This window comes from Mustelus asterias, unplaced genomic scaffold (assembly GCF_964213995.1).
Source record: "Mustelus asterias unplaced genomic scaffold, sMusAst1.hap1.1 HAP1_SCAFFOLD_1414, whole genome shotgun sequence".
NCBI lineage: Eukaryota > Metazoa > Chordata > Chondrichthyes > Carcharhiniformes > Triakidae > Mustelus > Mustelus asterias.
The window spans coordinates 21,591-43,180 of NW_027591359.1; positions in this window are offsets into that span (position 1 = coordinate 21,591).

Consider the following 21,590-nt stretch of genomic DNA (forward strand, 5'->3'; position numbering starts at 1 on the left):
CTATTTAGAGTGATCCTTGCGGATTGTGTCACTATTTAGAGTGATCCTTGGGGATTGTGTCACTATTTAGAGTGATCCTTGGGGATTGTGTCACTATTTAGAGTGATCCTTGGGGATTGTGTCAGTATTTAGAGTGATTCTGGGGAATTGTGTCACTATTTAGAGTGATCCTTGGGGATTGTGTCACTATTTAGAGAGATCCTCGGGGATTGTGTCACTATTTAGAGTGATGCATGGGGATTGTGTCAGTCTTTAGACTGATCCTTGGGGATTGTGTCACTATTTAGAATGATCCTTGGGGTTTGTGTCACTATTTAGAGTTATCCTTGGGGTTTGTGTCACTATTTAGAGTGATCCTTGGGGATTGTGTCATTATTTAGAGTGATCCTTGGCCATTGAGTCACTATTTAGAGTGATCCTTGGGGATTGTGTCACTATTTAGAGTGATCCTTGGGGATTGTGTCACTATTTAGAGTGATCCTTGGGGATTGTGTCACTATTTAGAGTGATCCTTGGGTATTGTGTCAGTATTTAGAGTGATCCTTGCGGATTGTGTCACTATGTAGAGTGATCCTTGCGGATTGTGTCACTATTTAGAGTGATCCTTGGGGATTGTGTCACTATTTAGAGTGATCCTTGGGGATTGTGTCACTATTTAGAGTGATCCTTGTGGATTGTTTCAGTATTTAGAGTGATTCTGGGGAATTGTGTCACTATTTAGTGTCATCCTTGGGGATTGTGTCACTATTGAGAGAGATCCTCAGGCATTGTGTCACTATTTAGAATAATCATTGGGGATTGTGTCGCTATTGAGATTGATCCTTGGGGATTGTGTCACTATTTAGAGTGACCCTTGGGGATTATGTCAGTATTTAGAGTAATCCTTGGGGATTGTGTCAGTATTGAGAGTGATCCTTGTGGATTGTGTCGCTATTGAGCGTTGTCCTTGGGGATTGTGTCACTATTTCGAGTGACCCTTGGGGATTATGTCAGTATTTAGAGTAATCCTTGGGGATTGTGTCAGTATTGAGAGTGATCCTTGGGGATTGTGTCACTATTTAGAGAGATCCTTGGGGATTGTGTCAGTATTTAGAGTGATCCTTGGGGATTGTGTCATTATTTTGAGTGATCCTTGAGGATTGTGTCACTAATTAGAGTGATCCTTGGGGATTGTGCCACTAATTGGAGTGATCCTTGGGGATTATGTCAGTATTTCGAGTGATCCTTGGGGATTGTGTCACTATTTAGAGTGACCCTTGGGGATTATGTCAGTATTTAGAGTAATCCTTGGGGATTGTGTCAGTATTGAGAGTGATCCTTGTCGATTGTGTCGCTATTGAGAGTGATCCTTGGGGATTGTGTCACTATTTAGAGTGACCCTTGGGGATTATGTCAGTATTTAGAGTAATCCTTGGGGATTGTGTCAGTATTGAGAGTGATCCTTGGGGATTGTGTCACTATTTAGAGAGATCCTTGGGGATTGTGTCACTATTTAGAGGGATCCTTGGGGACTGTGTCACTATTTAGAGTGATCCTTGGGGATGTGTCACTATTTAGAGTGATCCTTCGGGTTTGTGTCATTATTTAGAGTGATCCTTGGGGATTGTGTCATTATTTAGAGAGATCCTTGGGGATTTTGTCATTATTTTGAGTGATCCTTGGTGATTGTGTCACTATTTGGAGTGATCCTTGGGGATTGTGTCATTATTTTGATTGATCCTTGGGGATTGTGTCATTATTTAGAGTGATCCTTGGGGATTGTGTCACTATTTAGAGAGATCCTTGGGGATTCTGTCATTATTTTGAGTGATCCTTGGTGATTGTGTCACTATTTGGAGTGATCCTTGGGGATTGTGTCACTATTTAGAGTGATCCTTGGGGATTGTGTCTCTACTGAGGGTGATCCTTGGGGAATGTGTCACTATTTAGAGTGATCGTTGGGGATTGTGTCACTATTTCGACTGATCCTTGGGGTTTGTGCCACTATTTAGAGAGATCCTTGGAGATTGTGTCACTATTTAGACTGTTCCTTCGGGTATTGTGTCACTATTTAGAGTGATCCTTGGAGATTGTGTCACTATTTAGAGTGATCCTTGCGGATTGTGTCACTATTTAGAGTGATCCTTGAGGATTGTGTCACTATTTAGAGTGATCCTTGGGGATTGTGTCAGTGTTTAGAGTGATCCTTGTGGATTGTGTCACTATTTAGAGTGATCCTTGCGGATTGCGTCACTATTTAGAGTGATCCTTGGGGATTGTGTCACTATTTAGAGTGATCCTTGGGGATTGTGTCACTATTTAGAGTGATCCTTGGGGATTGTATCAGTATTTAGAGTGATTCTGGGGAATTGTGTCACTATTTAGAGTGATCCTTGGGGATTGTGTCACTATTTAGAGAGATCCTCGGGGATTGTGTCACTATTTAGAGTGATGCATGGGGATTGTGTCAGTCTTTAGACTGATCCTTGGGGATTGTGTCACTATTTAGAATGATCCTTGGGGTTTGTGTCACTATTTAGAGTTATCCTTGGGGTTTGTGTCACTATTTAGAGTGATCCTTGGGGATTGTGTCATTATTTAGAGTGATCCTTGGCCATTGAGTCACTATGTAGAGTGATCCTTGGGGATTGTGTCACTATTTAGAGTGATCCTTGGGGATTGTGTCACTATTTAGAGTGATCCTTGGGGATTGTGTCACTATTTAGAGTGATCCTTGGGTATTGTGTCACTATTTAGAGTGATCCTTGGGGATTGTGTCACTATTTAGAGTGATCCTTGGGGATTGTGTCACTATTTAGAGTGATCCTTGTGGATTGTTTCAGTATTTAGAGTGATTCTGGGGAATTGTGTCACTATTTATTGTCATCCTTGGGGATTGTGTCACTATTGAGAGAGATCCTCAGGCATTGTGTCACTATTTAGAATAATCATTGGGGATTGTGTCGCTATTGAGAGTGATCCTTGGGGATTGTGTCACTATTTAGAGTGACCCTTGGGGATTATGTCAGTATTTAGAGTAATCCTTGGGGATTGTGTCAGTATTGAGAGTGATCCTTGTGGATTGTGTCGCTATTGAGAGTTGTCCTTGGGGATTGTGTCACTATTTCGAGTGACCCTTGGGGATTATGTCAGTATTTAGAGTAATCCTTGGGGATTGTGTCAGTATTGAGAGTGATCCTTGGGGATTGTGTCACTATTTAGAGAGATCCTTGGGGATTGTGTCAGTATTTAGAGTGATCCTTGGGGATTGTGTCATTATTTTGAGTGATCCTTGAGGATTGTGTCACTAATTAGAGTGATCCATGGGGATTGTGCCTCTATTTGGAGTGATCCTTGGGGATTATGTCAGTATTTCGAGTGATCCTTGGGGATTGTGTCACTATTTAGAGTGACCCTTGGGGATTATGTCAGTATTTAGAGTAATCCTTGGGGATTGTGTCAGTATTGAGAGTGATCCTTGTGGATTGTGTCGCTATTGAGAGTGATCCTTGGGGATTGTGTCACTATTTAGAGTGACCCTTGGGGATTATGTCAGTATTTAGAGTAATCCTTGGGGATTGTGTCAGTATTGAGAGTGATCCTTGGGGATTGTGTCACTATTTAGAGAGATCCTTGGGGATTGTGTCACTATTTAGAGGGATCCTTGGGGACTGTGTCACTATTTAGAGTGATCCTTGGGGATTGTGTCACTATTTAGAGTGATCCTTCGGGATTGTGTCATTATTTAGAGTGATCCTTGGGGATTGTGTCATTATTTAGAGAGATCCTTGGGGATTTTGTCATTATTTTGAGTGATCCTTGGTGATTGTGTCACTATTTGGAGTGATCCTTGGGGATTGTGTCATTATTTTGATTGATCCTTGGGGATTGTGTCATTATTTAGAGTGATCCTTGGGGATTGTGTCACTATTTAGAGAGATCCTTGGGGATTCTGTCATTATTTTGAGTGATTCTTGGTGATTGTGTCACTATTTGGAGTGATCCTTGGGGATTGTGTCACTATTTAGAGTGATCCTTGGGGATTGTGTCTCTACTGAGTGTGATCCTTGGGGAATGTGTCAGTATTTAGAGTGATCGTTGGGGATTGTGTCACTGTTTAGACTGATCCTTGGGGTTTGTGCCACTAATTAGAGAGATCCTTGGAGATTGTGTCACTATTTAGACTGTTCCTTCGGGTATTGTGTCACTATTTAGAGTGATCCTTGGGGATTGTGTCACTATTTAGAGTGATCCTTGGGGAGTGTGTCACTATTTAGAGTGATTCTTGGGGATTGTGTCACTATTTCGAGTGATCCTTGGGTATTGTGTCAGTATTTAGAGTGAGCCTTGTGGATTGTGTCACTATTTAGAGAGATCCTCGGGGATTGTGTGACTATTTAGAGTGATGCATGGGGATTGTGTCAGTCTTTAGAGTGATCCTTGGGGATTGTGTCACTATTTAGAACGATCCTTGGGGATTGTGTCTCTATTAAGAGTGATCCTTGGGGTTTGTGTAACTATTTAGAGTTATCCTTGGGGATTGTGTCACTATTTAGAGAGATCCTTGGGGATTGTGTCACTCTTTAGAGTGATCCTTGGGGATTGTGCCACTATTTAGAGAGATCCTTGGGGATTTTGTCATTATTTAGAGAGATCCTTGGCCATTGTGTCACTATTTCGAGTGATCCTTGGGGATTGTGTCACTATTTAGAGTGATCCTTGGGGATTGTGTCACTATTTAGAGTGATCCTTGGGTATTGTGTCAGTATTTAGAGTGATCCTTGTGGATTGTGTCACTATTTTGAGTGATCCTTGCGGATTGTGTCACTATTTAGAGTGATCCTTGGGGATTGTGTCACTATTTAGAGTGATCCTTGGGGATTGTGTCACTATTTAGAGTGATCCTTGTGGATTGTTTCAGTATTTAGAGTGATTCTTGGGAATTGTGTCACTATTTAGTTTCATCCTTGGGGATTGTGTCACTATTTTGAATAATCCTTGGGGATTGTGTCGCTATTGAGAGTGATCCTTGGGGATTGTGTCACTATTTAGAGTGACCCTTGGGGGTTATGTCAGTATTTAGAGTAATCCTTGGGGATTGTGTCAGTATTGAGAGTGATCCTTGTGGATTGTGTCACTATTTAGAGTGACCCTTGGGGATTATGTCAATATTTAGAGTAATCCTTGGGGATTGTGTCAGTATTTAGAGAGATCCTTGGGGATTGTGTCACTCTTTAGAGTGATCCTTGGGGATTGTGCCACTATTTAGAGAGATCCTTGGGGATTTTGTCATTATTTAGAGAGATCCTTGGCCATTGTGTCACTATTTCGAGTGATCCTTGGGGATTGTGTCTCTACTGAGGGTGATCCTTGGGGAATGTGTCAGTATTTAGAGTGATCGTTGGGGATTGTGTCACTGTTTAGACTGATCCTTGGGGTTTGTGCCACTATTTAGAGAGATCCTTGGAGATTGTGTCACTATTTAGACTGTTCCTTCGGGTATTGTGTCACTATTTAGAGTGATCCTTGGGGATTGTGTCACTATTTAGAGTGATCCTTGGGGAGTGTGTCACTATTTAGAGTGATTCTTGGGGATTGTGTCACTATTTCGAGTGATCCTTGGGTATTGTGTCAGTATTTAGAGTGAGCCTTGTGGATTGTGTCACTATTTAGAGAGATCCTCGGGGATTGTGTGACTATTTAGAGTGATGCATGGGGATTGTGTCAGTCTTTAGAGTGATCCTTGGGGATTGTGTCACTATTTAGAATGATCCTTGGGGATTGTGTCTCTATTAAGAGTGATCCTTGGGGTTTGTGTAACTATTTAGAGTTATCCTTGGGGATTGTGTCACTATTTAGAGAGATCCTTGGGGATTGTGTCACTCTTTAGAGTGATCCTTGGGGATTGTGCCACTATTTAGAGAGATCCTTGGGGATTTTGTCATTATTTAGAGAGATCCTTGGCCATTGTTTCACTATTTCGAGTGATCCTTGGGGATTGTGTCACTATTTAGAGTGATCCTTGGGGATTGTGTCACTATTTAGAGTGATCCTTGGGTATTGTGTCAGTATTTAGAGTGATCCTTGTGGATTGTGTCACTATTTTGAGTGATCCTTGCGGATTGTGTCACTATTTAGAGTGATCCTTGGGGATTGTGTCACTATTTAGAGTGATCCTTGGGGATTGTGTCACTATTTAGAGTGATCCTTGTGGATTGTTTCAGTATTTAGAGTGATTCTTGGGAATTGTGTCACTATTTAGTTTCATCCTTGGGGATTGTGTCACTATTTTGAATAATCCTTGGGGATTGTGTCGCTATTGAGAGTGATCCTTCGGGATTGTGTCACTATTTAGAGTGACCCTTGGGGATTATGTCAGTATTTAGAGTAATCCTTGGGGATTGTGTCAGTATTGAGAGTGATCCTTGTGGATTGTGTCACTATTTAGAGTGACCCTTGGGGATTATGTCAATATTTAGAGTAATCCTTGGGGATTGTGTCAGTATTTAGAGAGATCCTTGGGGATTGTGTCACTCTTTAGAGTGATCCTTGGGGATTGTGCCACTATTTAGAGAGATCCTTGGGGATTTTGTCATTATTTAGAGAGATCCTTGGCCATTGTGTCACTATTTCGAGTGATCCTTGGGGATTGTGTCACTATTTAGAGTGATCCTTGGGGATTGTGTCACTATTTAGAGTGATCCTTGGGTATTGTGTCAGTATTTAGAGTGATCCTTGTGGATTGTGTCACTATTTTGAGTGATCCTTGCGGATTGTGTCACTATTTAGAGTGATCCTTGGGGATTGTGTCACTATTTAGAGCGATCCTTGGGGATTGTGTCACTATTTAGAGTGATCCTTGTGGATTGTTTCAGTATTTAGAGTGATTCTTGGGAATTGTGTCACTATTTAGTGTCATCCTTGGGGATTGTGTCACTATTTTGAATAATCCTTGGGGATGGTGTCGCTATTGAGAGTGATCCTTGGGGATTGTGTCACTATTTAGAGTGACCCTTGGGGATTATGTCAGTATTCAGAGTAATCCTTGGGGATTGTGTCAGTATTGAGAGTGATCCTTGTGGATTGTGTCGCTATTGAGAGTGATCCTTGGGGATTGTGTCACTATTTAGAGTGACCCTTGGGGATTATGTCAATATTTAGAGTAATCCTTGGGGATTGTGTCAGTATTCAGAGTGATCCTTGGGGATTGTGTCACTATTTAGAGTGATCCTTGGGGATTGTGTCACTATTTAGAGAGATCGTTGGGGATAGTGTCACTATTTAGAGTGATCCTTGGGGATTGTGTCACTATTTAGAGTGAGCCTTGGGGATTGTGTCACTATTTAGAGTGATCCTTGGGGATTGTGTCACTATTTAGAGTGATCCTTGGGGATTGTGTCACTATTTAGAGAGATCCTTGGGGATTGTGTCACTATTTAGAGTGATCCTTGGGGATGTGTCACTATTTAGAGTGATCCTTCGGGATTGTGTCACTATTTAGAGTGATCCTTGGGGATTGTGTCACTATGTAGAGAGATCCTTGGGGATTGTGTCAGTATTTAGAGTGATCCTTGGGGATTGTGTCACTATTTAGAGTGATGTTTGGGGATTGTGTCACTATTTAGAGTTATCCTTGTGGATTGTGTCTCTATTGAGGGTGATCCTTGGGGAATGTGTCACTATTTAGAGTGATCGTTGGGGATTGTGTCACTATTTAGACTGATCCGTGGGGTTTGTGCCACTATTTCGAGTGATCCTTGGGGATTGTGTCACTATGTAGAGAGATCCTTGGGGATTGTGTCACTATTTAGAGTGATCTTTGGGGATTGTGTCACTATTTAGAGTTATCCTTGTGGATTGTGTCTCTATTGAGGGTGATCCTTGGGGAATGTGTCACTATTTGGAGTGATCCTTGGGGATTGTGCCACTATTTGGAGTGATCCTTGGGGATTATGTCAGTATTTCGAGTTATCCTTGGGGATTGTGTCACTATTTAGAGAGATCCTTGGGGATTGTGTCACTATTTAGAGTGATCCTTGGGGATTGTGCCACTATTTAGAGAGATCCTTGGGGATTGTGTCATTATTTAGAGTGATCCTTGGGGATTGTGTCACTATTTAGAGAGATCCTTGGGGAATTTGTCATTATTTTGAGTGATCCTTGGTGATTGTGTCACTATTGAGTGATCCTTAGGGATTGTATCACTATTTAGAGTGATCCTTGGGGATTGTGTCACTATTTAGAGTGATCTTTGGGGATTGTGTCACTATTTAGACTTATCCTTGTGGATTGTGCCTCTATTGAGGGTGATCCTTGGGCAATGTGTCACTATTTAGAGTGATCGTTGGGGATTGTGTCACTATTTAGACTGATCCTTGGGGTTTGTGCCACTATTTAGAGAGATCCTTGGGGATTGTGTCACTATTTAGACTGTTCCTTCGGGTATTGTGTCACTATTTAGAGTGATCCTTGGGGATTGTGTCACTATTTAGAGTGATCCTTGGGGATTGTGTCAATATTTAGAGTGATCCTTGGGGATTGTGGCACTATTTCGAGTGATCCTTGGGTATTGTGTCAGTATTTAGAGTGAGCCTTGTGGATTGTGTCACTATTTAGAGTGATCCTTGGGGATTGTGTCACTATTTAGAGTGATCCTTGGGGATTGTGTCACTATTTAGAGTGATCCTTGGGGATTATGTCTGTATTTAGAGTGAGCCTTGTGGATTGTGTCACTATTTAGAGTGATCCTTGGGGATTGTGTCACTATTTAGAGTGATCCTTGGGGATTGTGTCACTATTTCGAGTGATCCTTGGGTATTGTGTCAGTATTTAGAGTGAGCCTTGTGGATTGTGTCACTATTTAGAGTGATCCTTGGGGATTGTGTCACTATTCAGAGTGATCCTTGGGGATTGTGTCACTGTTTAGAGTGATCCTTGGGGATTGTGTCAGTATTTAGAACAAGAACAAAGAACAAAGAACAATACAGCACACAACAGGCCCTTCGGCCCTCCAAGCCCGCGCCGCTCCCCGCTCCAGGATTGAATCCTGAATCCAGGATCCCCCCCAATTTTCCAGCCTATCTACATACCAATATCCTATCCACCGAGCTGTCCCTCACAGCTACGATGCTTTGTTCATTACAACCTATTAACTCACCCCCACCCCCCCATTCCAGACCATGTGATCTCCAGGGAGAGGCGAAAACCCAGAGTGAAAAACCCCAGGGCCAATATGGGGAAAAACAAATCTGGGAAATTCCTCTCCGACCCCCTGAGGCGATCGAAACGAGTCCAGGAGATCACAATGGCCCTGATCGGAAAATGCTTCCCAACCCTAGTCATTTCCACTTCCACGAACACCATATGAATTCCCTGCCCCCGAGACAGGTTCTCAACTATCCGCAGTCTCACTCTGTACTGGCACCAGCAAGATGATCATAGAATGAAGCCTTGAAACGAGAAACCTGGTCCACACTAGACCACTCTTTTGTATCCCTCCATTCCCACTCCGTTCATATAGCTGTCTAGATAAGTCTTAAACGTTCCCAGTGTGGCCGCCTCCACCACCTTGCCCGGCAACACATTCCAGGCCCCCACGACCCTCTGTGTGAAATATGTCCTTCTGATATCTGTGTTAAACCTCCCCCCCTTCACCTTGAACCTATGACCCCTCGTGAACGTCACCACCGACCCGGGTAAAAGCTTCCCACCGTTCACCCTATCTATGCCTTTCATAATTTTATTCACCTCTATTAAGTCTCCCCTCATCCTCCGTCTTTCCAAGGAGAACATCCCCAGTTTCCCCAATCTCTCCTCATAACCAAGCCCCTCCATACCAGGCAACATCCTGGTAAACCTCCTCTGTACTCTCTCCAAAGCCTCCACGTCCTTCTGGTAGTGTGGCGACCAGAACTGGACGCAGTATTCCAAATGCGGCCGAACCAACGTTCTATACATCTGCAACATCAGACCCCAACTTTTATACTATATGCCCCGTCCTATAAAGGCAAGCATGCCATATGCCTTCTTCACCACCTTCTCCACCTGTGACGTCACCTTCAAATATCTGTGGACTTGCACACCCAGGTCCCTCTGCGTCTCTACACCCTTTATGGTTCTTCCATTTATCGTGTAGCTCCTCCCTACATTATTCCCACCAAAATGCATCACTTCGCATTTATCAGGATTGAACTCCATCTGCCATTTCCTTGCCCAAATTTCCAGCCTATCTGTATCCTTCTGTCGCCTCTGACAATGTTCCTCACTATCTGCAAGTCCTGCCAGTTTTGTGTCGTCCGCAAACTTACTGATCACCCCAGTTACTCCTTCTTCCAGATCATTTATATAAATCACAAACAGCAGAGGTCCGAATACAGAGCCCTGCGGTACACCACTAGTCACAGGCCTCCAGCTGGAAAAAGACCCTTCCACTACCACCCTCTGTCTTCTATGACCAAGCCAGTTCTCCACCCATCTAGCCACCTCCCCCTTTATCCCATGGGATCCAACCTTTTACACTAGCCTACCATGAGGGACTTTGTCAAATGCTTTACTAAAGTCCATATAGACAACATCCACGGCCCTTCCTTCGTCAACCATTTTGGTCACTTCTTCAAAAAACACCACCAGGTTCGTGAGGCATGACCTCCCTCTCACAAAACCATGTTGACTATCGTTAATGAGTTTATTCCTTTCTAAATGCGCATACACCATATCATTAAGAATCTTCTCCAACAACTTCCCCACCACGGACGTCAAGCTCACCGGCCTATAATTACCCGGGGTATCCTTCCTACCCTTCTTGAATAACGGGACCACATTGGCTATCCTCCAATCCTCTGGGACCTCACCTGTGTCCAGTGACGAGACAAAGATTTGCGTCAGAGGCCCAACGATTTCACCTCTCGTCTCCCTGAGCAGCCTTGGATAGATTCCATCAGGCCCTGGGGATTTGTCAGTCTTTATATTCTCTAACAAACCTAACACTTCCTCCTTTGTAATGGAGATTTTCTCCAACGGTTCAACACTCCCCTCCGAGACACTCCCAGTCAACACATCCCTCTCCTTAGTGAATACCGACGCAAAGTATTCATTTAGGATCTCCCTTACCTCTTTGGGCTCCAAGCATAAGTCCCCACTTTTGTCCCTGAGAGGTCCGATTTTTTCCCTAACAACCCTTTTGTTCCTAACGTATGAATAAAATGCCTTGGGATTCTCCTTAATCCTGTCTGCCAAGAACATTTCGTGACCCCTTTTTGCTCTTCTAATTCCCCGTTTGAGTATTTTCCTACTTTCATTATACTCCTCCAGAGCTCCCTCCGTTTTTAGCTGCTTGGACCTTACATACGCCTCTCTTTTCCTTTTGACCAGTCCCTCAATTTCCCTGGTTATCCACGGTTCTCTAATCCTACCCTTCCTATCCTTCTTTTTTACAGGCACATGCTTGTCCTGTAGCCCTAACAACCGTTCCTTAAAAGACTGCCACATACCAGATGTGGATTTACCCTCAAACAGCCTCTCCCAATCAAGAGCTGCCAATTTCTGCCTGATCCCAATAAAGTTAGCCTTCCCCCAATCCAACACCTTACCCTTGGGACACCACTCATCCTTTTCCATCACTATCCTAAAGCTAACAGAATTGTGGTCACTATTTGCCACATGTTCCCCAACCAAAACTTTGAAGACCTGACCGGGCTCATTCCCCAGTACCAGGTCCAGTATAGCCCCCTCTCTAGTCGGGCTGTCCACATATTGTTCCAACGAACCCTCCTGTACACATTTTACAAATTCCTCCCCATCCAGAGTCCCTGCCCTCAGCGATTTCCAGTCTATACCAGGGAAATTGAAGTCTCCCACTACAAGAACCCTATATTTCCTGCACCTATCCAGTATCTCCTGACATATCCATTCTTCCACTTCCCTTGGGCTGTTGGGGGGCCTGTAGTACACCCCCAACATAGTGACTGCGCCTTTCCTGTTTCTAAGGCGTGTCACTATTTAGAGTGTTCCTTGGGAATTGTGTCACTATTTAGAGTGATCCTAGGGGATTGTGACACTATTTAGAGTTATCCTTGGGGATTCTGTCACTATTTAGAGTGATCCTTGGGGATTGTGTCACTATTTAGAGTGATCCTTGTGGATTGTGTCACTATTTAGAGTGATCCTTGGGGATTGTGTCGCTATTTAGAGTGATCCTTGGGGATTGTGTCACTATTCAGAGTGATCCTTGGGGATTTTGTCACTATTTAGAGTGATCCTTGGGGATTGTTTCACTATTTAGAGTGATCCTTGGGGATTGTGTCACTATTTCGAGTGATCCTTGGGGATTGTGTCAGTATTTAGAGTGATCCTTGGGGATAGTCTCATTATTTTGAGTGATCCTTGAGGATTGTGTCACTATCTAGAGTGATCCTTGGGGATTGTGCACTATTTGGAGTGATCCTTCAGGATTATGTCAGTATTTCGAGTGATCCTTGGGGATTGTGTCACTATTTAGAGTGATCCTTGGGGATTGTGCCACTATTTGGAGTGATCCTTGGGGATTATGTCAGTATTTTGAGTGATCCTTGGGGATTGTGTCACTATTTAGAGAGACCCTTGGGGATTGTGTCACTATTTAGAGTGATCCTTGGGGATTGTGCCACTATTTAGAGAGATCCTTGGGGATTGTGTCATTATTTAGACTGATCCTTGGTGATTGTGTCACTATTTAGAGAGATCCTTGGGGATTGTGTCTCTATTGAGGGTGATCCTTGGGGATTGTGTCATTATTTAGAGAGATCGTTGGGGATTGTGTCACTATTTAGAGTGATCCTTGTGGATTGTGTCACTATTTAGACTGTTCCTTCGGATATTGTGTCACTATTTAGAGTGATCCTTGGGGATTGTGTCACTATTTAGAGTGATCCTTGGGGATTCTGTCTCTCTTGAGAGTGATCCTTGGGGATTGTGACACTATTTATAGTGATCCTTGGGGATTGTGTCAGCATTTAGAATGATCCTGGTGGATTCTGTCTCTATTGAGAGTGATCCTTGGGGATTGTCTCACTATTTAGACTGATCCTTGGGGATTGTGCCACTATTTAGAGAGATCCTTGGGGATTGTGTCATTATTTAGTGAGGTCCTTGTGGATTGTGTCTCTCTTTAGAGTGATCCTTGGGGATTGTGTCACCATTTAGGGTGATCGTTGGGGATTGTGAATCGTGTGGAGGTCGTAGAAGGTCTGCAGAGAGATTTGGACAGGCTGAGTGGGTGGGCGAGGATCTGGCAGATGGGGTATAACGTTAACAAATGCGAGGTTATTCACTTTGGAGGAAATAATGGAAAATTGGATTATTATCCAAATGGAAAAAAATTACAACATGCTACTGTGCAAAGGGACCTGGGGGTCCTTGTGCATGAGATGCAAAAACCCAGTCTGCAGTTGCAACAGGTGATCAAGAAGGCAAATGGGATGTTGGCCTATACCGCAAGAGGATAGAATATAAAAGCAGAGATGTCTTGCTGCATCTGTACAGGGCATTGGTGAGGCCGCAGCTGGAATACTGTGTGCAGTATTGGTCCTCTTATTTGTGGAAGGATATATTGGCCTTGGAGGGAGTGCAGGGAAGGATCACCAGGTTGATACCAGAGATGAGGGGTGTTTATTATGAGGAGAGACTGAGCAGATTGGGTTTGTATTCGTTGAAATTTAGTAGGCTGAGGGGGGTTCTTATAGAGACCTATAAGATAATGAAGGGGCTGGATAGGGTAGAGGTGGAGAGATTCTTTCAACTTGGAAAGGAAACTAGAACTAGAGGGCACATCCTCAAAATAAAGGGGGGTCAGTTTAGGACAGAGTTGAGGAGGAACTTCTTCTCTCAGAGGATGGTGAATCTCTGGAATTCTCTGCCCACTGAAGTGGTGTAGGCTACCTCGTTGAATATGTTTAAATCACGGATAGGTGGATTCCTGATCGGTAAGGGAATTAGGGGCTGTAGGGATCAGGCGGGTCGGTGGAACTGATCCACTTCAGATCAGCCATGATCTTATTGAATGGTGGGGCAGGGTCGAGAAACTAGATGGCCTACTCCTGCTCCTATGTCTTATGTTCTTATGTTCTTATGATTGTGTCACTATTTAGAGTGATCCTTGGGGATTGTGTCACTATTTAGAGTGATCCTTGGGGATTGTGTCACTATTTAGAGTGATCCTTGGGGACTGTGTCACTATTCAGAGTGATCCTTGGGGATTGTGTCTCTATTGAGAGTGATCCTTGGGGATTGTGTCACTATTTAGAGTGATCCTTGGGGATTGAGTCACTATTTAGAGTGATCCTTGGGGATTGTGTCACTATTGAGAGTGATCCTTGGGGATTGTGTCTCTATTTAAGTGATCCTTGAGGATTGTATCACTATTTAGAGTGAACCTTGGGGTTTGCGTCACTATTTAGAGTGATCCCTTTGTATTGTGTCACTATTTAGAGTGATCCTTGGGGATTGCGTCACTTTTTAGAGTGATCCCTTTGGATTGTGTCACTACTTAGAGTGATCCTTGGAGATTGTGTCACTAATTAGAGTGATCCTTGGGGATTGAGTCACTATTTAGAGTGATCCTTGGGGATTGTGTCACTATTGAGAGTGATCCTTGGGGATTGTGTCTCTATTTAAGTGATCCTTGAGGATTGTATCACTATTTAGAGTGAACCTTGGGGTTTGCGTCACTATTTAGAGTGATCCCTTTGTATTGTGTCACTATTTAGAGTGATCCTTGGGGATTGCGTCACTTTTTAGAGTGATCCCTTTGGATTGTGTCACTACTTAGAGTGATCCTTGGAGATTGTGTCACTAATTAGAGTGATCCTTGGGGATTGTGTCTCTATTTAGAGTGATCCTTGGGGATTGTGTCACTATTTAGCGTCATCCTTGAGAATGGTAGGGTTCTGAAGACTGTGGAGGAACAGAGAGATCTTGGGGTCCATATCCACAGATCTCTAAAGGTTGCACTCAAGTGGAGAGAGCTGTGAAGAACGCCTCGAGTGTGTTACCTTTTATTAACAGGGGGTTGGAGTTTAAGAGCCGTGGGGTTATGTTGTAACTATACAGCACCTTGGTGAGACCACATTTCGAATATTGTGTGCAGTTCTGGTCACCTCACTATAAGAAGGATGTGGAAGCGCTGGAAAGAGTGCAGAGGAGACTTACCAGGATGCTGCCTGGTTTGGAGGGTAGGTCTTACGAGGAAAGGTTGAGGGAGCGAGGGCTGTTCTCTCTGGAGCGGAGGAGGCTGAGGGGAGACTTAATAGAGGTTTATAAAATGATGAAGAGGATAGATAGAGTGAATGTCCAAAGACTATTTCCTCGGGTTGATGGAGCTATTACAAGGGGGCATAACTATAGGGTTCGTGGTGGGAGATATAGGAAGGATATCAGAGGTAGGTTCTTTACGCAGAGAGTGGTTGGGGTGTGGAATGGACTGCCTGCAGTGATAGTGGAGTCAGACACTTTAGGAACATTTAAGCGATTATTGGATAGGCACATGGAGCACGCCAGGATGATAGGGAGTGGGATAGCTTGATCTTGGTTTCACATAAAGCTCGGCACAACATCGTGGGCCGAAGGGCCTGTTCTGTGCTGTACTATTCTATGTTCTATGTCCTATAAAACTCCAAAGCCCTCGACAATTGCAGCAAAACATCCCTATTTCTCTCCTCAAATCCTCTCGCTGTGAAGGCCAACATCCCATTTGCCTTTGTTACTGCCTGCTGTGCCTGCTTGCTTACTTTCAGTGACTGATGCATGAGGACACCAAGGTCTCGCTGAGTATCCAGCTCTCAATTTACATCCGTTCAAGTAATAACCTGTGTTCTTATTATTGCTGCCAAAGTGGATCACCTCACACTTAGTCACATTATACTGCATCTTCCATGCGGTGCCCACAGACACATCCTCTCCAAATCACGCTGAAGCATCTCTCCATCCTGCCCATTTTAACCTTCCACACCAGTTTATTTTCATACTCTGATTTTTTTCCCTTCTTAATCAATGCCTTTCTTGAATTTGGATAAGGAACCTCAATCACATCCTCCCATTGGTTGGATTTATAAACAGCGACTCTGTAACTGGGGGTGAATCCGTGCTGTTGTGTTTCACCCTTTCATCAATTCACATCTACTCTTTTGTTTTCTATCTGGCTGCTAACACGTTGCGATTGGCGTGTCTGTGGGATCCTGCTGTGCAGGATGGCCAGCAGGATTTCTGACATGACTATGGAACGTTAATGTTCCCCTCAAATCCACCCTAAATCCACTGCTCCTGGATATTGACCCCTCTGCTCAGAGGAAAAAGTTTCTTCTTAACTCCCCTATCTTTGTCCCTCATTATTTTGTAACCACAATGAGGTCCACGCTCCACGTTCACTGTTCTGAAGAAAACAACCCCAGCCTCACCATCCTGTCTTCACTGCAGAAACACTCCAGCCCAGGAAACATCCCGGTGAATCCCTCTTCCGTCCCTCGCTGGGAAATCACATCCTTCTTCTAGTGAGGCCACCGGAACTCCTCACAGTCCTCCAGCTGAGGCTCAATGAGGGTTTTATACAGCTCCATCACAACCTCCCTGCTCCTATCTCCTACAACTCGGCTAATAAAGACAACTGTCATGTCTGCCTTCTTAACCATCACAGCATCAGAGGTTAACCACAGGATTCGAAAGCAGGAGATGGTTTCTGTTATTATTGTGTTTAAATCAGGAAAGAAACAACATTCCAAAGATCAATGGTCCAGTCTCAACATCAACAGTCTGAACATGAAGAATTGAACCAACTCCAAAAGAGTCAAACAAATCAAGTAACACAGGCTGTGATAAAGAGAGCTCAGCACATATTCACTGGGAGGTTGAGTTCTTCGTATAAAAGTCCGTTCCCTGGGGGGGGTTCGACATCTTTGTTCGACTGGAACATAAAAAGCAGGCCGCACTATACAGCGGGCAGCGTCGGGAGCGGGCAGTGGACTGAGTGGGAAGCAGAGTGAGAGCTGGAAGGGCTTTGGCTCGCAGGGCTTAGGCGGAAGCGGGCGACACAGGACAGGTTAAAATTCATTCTGTTACCCTTCAATTTTGAATCCTTGTTCTTTCCCAGTGCACTCTGAGGAAGGGGAAAAAGGGTTCAGTGTTCCATTGGAGCAATTCTTTTTCTTTGTAGCAGTAAGTTATATGGAGGGGATGGTAGTGAAGGCAGTGCAATGTTCCTCCTGCAGAATGTTTGAGGTGAGGGACACCGTCAGTGTCCCTGCTGATTACACCTGTGGGAGGTGCACCCATCTGCAGCTCCTCCAAGACCGCGTTAGGGAGCTGGAGTTGGATGAGCTTAGGGTCATCAGGGAGGCAGAGAGGGCCATAGACACAAGCTTCAGGGATATAGTTGCTCCAGGGAATGAAAATAGATGGGTGACAGTGAGAGGGGCTGGGAGGAAGCAGTCGGTGCGGGGATCCCTTGTGTTCGTTCCCCTTAGCAACAAGTATTCCACTTTGGATACAGGTGAGGGGGGCGACCTACCAGTGGTGAGCCGCAGTGACCAGATCGCCAGCGCTGAGTCCATCCCTGTGGCTCAGAAGGGAAAGGGGGAGAGCGGTAGAGCTATAGTTATTGGGGCCTCGTTTGTTCGAGGGATAGATAGGAGGTTCTGTGGCAACAAGAGAGGCTCACGGATGGTATGTTGCCTCCCGGATGCCAGGGTCCGTGACATCTCCGACCGTGCCTTCAGGATTCTAAAGGGGGAGGGGGAACAGTCACAAGTCGTGGTGCACGTCGGCACCAAAGACATCGGTAAGAGAGGGGACGGGGATTTAAAACAGGAATTCAGGGAGCTTGGGTGGAAGCTGAGAGCCAGGACAAAACAGGTTGTCATCTCTGGTATGTTACCGGTGCCACGGGATAGCGAGTTGAGGAACAGGGAGAGAGTGCAGTTAAACACATGGATGCAGGGTGGTGTAGGAGGGAGGGTTTCAGCTATGTGGATAATTGGAACACTTTCTGGGGAAGGTGGGACCTGTACCAACAGGACGGGGTGCACCTGAACCAGAGGGGGACCAATATCCTGGGAGGGAAATTTGCTACGGCTCTTCGGGGGGGGGTTTAAACTAATTTTTCAGGGGGATGGGAAAAGGAGTTGTAGTCCAGAGGTCAGTGAGTGCAGTTCGGTACTGGGAAGGGTATCATGGTCAAAGGTGGGTACCAGCAGACAAGAAGGTGGGTTGAAGTATGTCTACTTCAATGCAAGGAGCATCCGAAATAAGGTAGGTGAACTTGGGGCGTGGATTGGCACTTGGGACTACGATGTTGTGGCCATTACGGAGACATGGGTAGAACAAGGACAGAAATGGTTGTTGGAAGTTCCGGGGTATCGATGTTTCAGTAAGTGTAGGGTAGCTGGTAAAAGAGGTGGAGGAGTGGCACTGTTAATCAAGGAGAGTGTAACGGCTGCAGAAAGGCATTTTGAAGGGGATCTGCCTACAGAGGTAATATGGGCTGAGGCTAGGAATAGGAAAGGAGCGGTCACGTTGTTAGGTGTTTGCTATAGGCCCCCAAATAGTAATAGAGATGTGGAGCAAGAAACTGCTAAGCAAATTATGGATAGGTGTGGAGGTCACAGGGTAGTTGTCATGGGGGACTTTAACCTTCCAAATATTGATTGGAACCTTTATAGGTCGAATAGTTCGGATGGGGCAGTTTCTGTGCCGTGTGTGCAGGAGGGGTTCCTGACACAAATGTGGATAGGCCGACAAGAGGTGGGGCCACATTGGATTTGGTAATGGGAAATGAACCGGGCCAAGTGTTGGATTGGGTTGTGGGAGAGCACTTTGGAGATGGTGACCACAATTCGGTGTCTTTTGTGATTGCAATGGAGAGGGAGAGGGCCATACGGCAGGGCATAGTTTGCAATTGGGGGAGGGGTAATTATGATGCAATCAGGCGGGAATTAGGAAGCATAGGATGGGAACAAAAATTGTCAGGCAAAGGCACTAATGATAAGTGGAACTTGTTCAAGGAACAAATACTGCGTGTCCTTGATAGGTATGTCCCTGCCAGGCAGAGAGGAAATGGCCGAGTGAGGGAACCGTGGTTCACAAAAGAGGTGGAATGTCTTGTCAAGAGGAAGAAGGAAGCGTATGTTAGGTTGAGAAAACAAGGTTCAGTTGGCTCGATGGAGGGTTACAAGTTAGCAAGAAATGAGCTGAAAATGAGAAGTCCTTGGTGGGTCGGATCAAGGAAAACCCCAAGGCTTTTTACTCTTATGTGAGGAATAAATGAATGACCAGGGTGAGGTTGGGGCCGGTCAAGGACGGCAGTGGGAATTTGTGTATGGAGTCAGAAGAGAAAGGAGAGGTGGTGAATGAATACTTTTCTTCGGTGTTCACCAAGGAGAGGGGCCATGTTTTTGAGGAAGAGATGGTGTCACAGGCTGATAGGCTGGAGGAAGTAGATGTTCGGAGGGAAGATGTACTAGCAATTTTGAATAAACTGAAAGTTGATAAGTCCCCTGGGTCTGATGAAATATATCCTAGGATTCTTTGGGAGGCAAGGGAAGAAATAGTAGAGCCTTTGGCATTGATCTTTGGGTCCTCACTGTCCACGGGGATGGTGCCAGAGGACTGGAGAGTGGCGAATGTTGTTCCTCTGTTTAAGAAAGGGAATAGAAATGACCCTGGTAATTATAGGCCGGTAAGTCTTACTTCGGTGGTCGGTAAGTTGATGGAAAAGGTCCTTCGGGATAGGATTTACGACCATTTAGAAAGATGCAGCTTAATCCGGGTTAGTCAGCATGGATTTGTGAAGGGCACGTGTTGCCTCACAAATTTGATAGAATGTTTTGAGGAGGTAACTAAATATGTAGATGAAGGTAGTGCAGTTGATGTCATATACATGGATTTTAGTAAGGCGTTTGATAAAGTCCTCCACGGTCGGCTTATGAAGAAAGTAAGAATATGTGGGATAGAGGGAAGTTTGGCCGATTGGATAGGTAACTGGCTATCTAACAGAAGACAGAGGGTGGTGGTGGATGGAAAATTTTCGGACTGGAAACTGGTTACCAGCGAAGTGCCGCAGGGATCAGTGCTTGGTCCTCTGCTTATTGCAATTTTTATAAATGACTTGGAGGAGGGGGCTGAAGGGTGGATCAGTAAATTTGCTGGTGACACCAAAATTGGTGGAGTACTGGATGAGGTGGAGGGCTGTTGTAGGCTGCAAAGAGATATAGATAGGATGCAGAGCTGTGCTGAAAAATGGCGAATGGAGTTTAACCCTGACAAATGCGAGTTGATTCATTTTGGTCGAACAAATTTAAATGTGGATTACAGGGTAAAAGTTAGGGTTCTGAAGAATGTGGAGGAACAGAGAGATCTTGGGCTTCATATCCATAGATCTCTGAAGGTTGCCACTCAAGTGGATAGAGCCGTGAAGAAGGCCTGTAGTGTGTTGGCGTTCATTAACAGGGGGTTTGAGTTTAAGAGCCGTGGGGTTATGCTGCAACTGTACAGGACCTTGGTGAGACCACATTTGGAATATTGTGTGCAGCTCTGGTTCCCTCACTACAAGAAGGATGGGGAGACACTGGAAAGAGTGCAGAGGAGACTTACCAGGATGCTCTCTGGTTTGGAGGGTAGGTCTTATGAGGAAAGGTTGAGGGAACTTGGGCTTTTCTCTTTGGAGTGGAGCAGGTTGAGACGAGACTTGATAGAGGTTTATAAGTTGATGAGGGGGATAGATAGAGTGAACGTTCAAAGACTATTTCCTCGGGTGAATGGAGGGGTAACTAGGGGGCATAACAATAGGGTTCATGGTGGGAGATATAGGAAGGATGTCCGAGGTAGGTTTTTTACTCAGAGAGTGGTTGGGGTGTGGAATGGACTGCCTGAAGGGATAGTGGAGTCAGAAACTTTAGGAACATTTAAGAGGCTGTTGGATAGGCACATGGAGTACTTCGGGATGATAGGGAGGAAATAGCTTGATCTGGGTTTCATACCATGCTCGGCACAACATCGTGGGCCGAAGGGCTTGTTCTGTGCTGGACTGTTCCATGTTCTAAGATCATTCTTGACAGATTTTGTTGAATTATTTGAGTAATAATCTGGAATAGTCGATGAGATTAATATGAATCATGTCAGACACCTTGAGTTTCTAAATGTCTGAAGTAAGTTAACACTTAACAGAGTGGTGAGTAATCTCAGAGCAAGTGGAGTAAGAGGACAAGCACCAGAGTGGACAACAAGTTGGCTCCAAAGACAGAACACAGTGAATCGGAGTTAATGGGATTTACTCTGATTGCTGCTGTGGCTGAATGGAGTTTTAACTTTTAATATCCTGAAAGATCTTCAATCAAGCAAACCTGGCTCCTTGGTTAAAGTTGTTTTTTTCACTATGTTGAATTTCCATGTGGTGAGCGGCCTGGAATTTGACAAAGGACAGAAGGTGTCACATTCAACAGCTTGTCCCTGGCAGGGATGAGGTCTGATGTGGAGATGCCGGCGTTGGGGTAAACACAGTAAAAAGTTTAACAACACCAGGTTAAAGTCCAACAGGGATGAGGTCTGTACAGACTTCTGGGAGACACTCTTCCTCATATGGCCATTGGAAT